We start from the raw sequence: 1,169 nt of genomic DNA, 5'->3' as shown, positions 1-1,169 counted from the left end.
TGCCACTAATTTTTTCTCCTTCTCCTGTTTAGGCTTTCCTTCCACTTCTCAATTTTTGGTTTTGTTTTCTTTGTACGATGTGCCATGCTGAGAAATGCTTTTAAGTTTTTGGCTAACAATATTATTTTATATCATTATTTTTATGGAATGAACTAAAGAAATGGGAACAAATGATGTGTTTTTATGACAGGCTATTATGAAACAGTACCTACAGATGCAATTTAAAAAGGGTTTGTCTCTAAGGCTACGTTCACACTGCAGGCGAAAGCGCATCAAATCCGATTTTTTTGACCCTATGCGACCCATATCCGATCATGCTATGACAGTGTGAACGGCGCAAATCCGATATTTTCAAATCCGATCTGGGTCACTTTCGTATGTGGTACTGAATCCGATACATATCCGATGTTTTAGAAAGCGACTGCTGTTTGAACGGTCAAGTCGCATTAAATCCGCCTTTTACGTCACCGACACAAGACTGAAGCCAATTATCAGCGCCCGAGAAGACATCGCGAACGCTTCCTAGCCATCCAGTGTAGATGTCAGTGAAACTGTTGGGAAGACAACGTAAACATTTTATTTGTACTGTATAATCTGCAGATTCTGACAGAAATCTGCAGCTATCCTTTGAAGCACCGCTCCTCTCTTAAACAGCAATAAGGATCATTATTAGGTTATTTACATTATTATGTAAATAACATTATTATGTAAATAACAAAATAACTTAAAGCAAAAATTGGGAAACGTAAAGTCCGAAGTCTTTATATTAACGGCCATCAGTCAAACAATACTGTTTGTTCTTGGTCTAAACAGAGCGCGTTGTGTGTGACATCTTCTTTTGCGCATGCGGGCCGCTTTGAGCGTTCACACTAGAGCGCGTTTGCTGTCGCATTTTATTTGTAGTGTGAACGAGGAGACAAAAAAATCGGATTTGATCAAAAAATCGGAATTGAGCATTAAGACCTGCAGTGTGAACGTAGCCTAAGCTCTCTGTTATGTAAAGGCACAACACTGGTTCGTCCCTGCACCTGTGAAGTTAGGTATCTTTTTATGTTTGAATGATTCACAGGTCAAGGTTAAGTGGCTTAACAAAAGAAAAAAAAGTTTATTATGAAAATGATCAGGTAGAAGACCAATTTAGTGAAAGAAAAAAGAAGAATTGAATTTCC

This window comes from Aulonocara sp. 'chitande type north' Nkhata Bay, linkage group LG20 (genome assembly GCF_057382095.1).
Source record: "Aulonocara sp. 'chitande type north' Nkhata Bay isolate Kocher_YH1m ecotype deep benthic linkage group LG20, A_spYH_male_GT1.1, whole genome shotgun sequence".
Classification (NCBI taxonomy): domain Eukaryota; kingdom Metazoa; phylum Chordata; class Actinopteri; order Cichliformes; family Cichlidae; genus Aulonocara; species Aulonocara sp. 'chitande type north' Nkhata Bay.
This window is presented reverse-complemented; position numbering follows the sequence as displayed.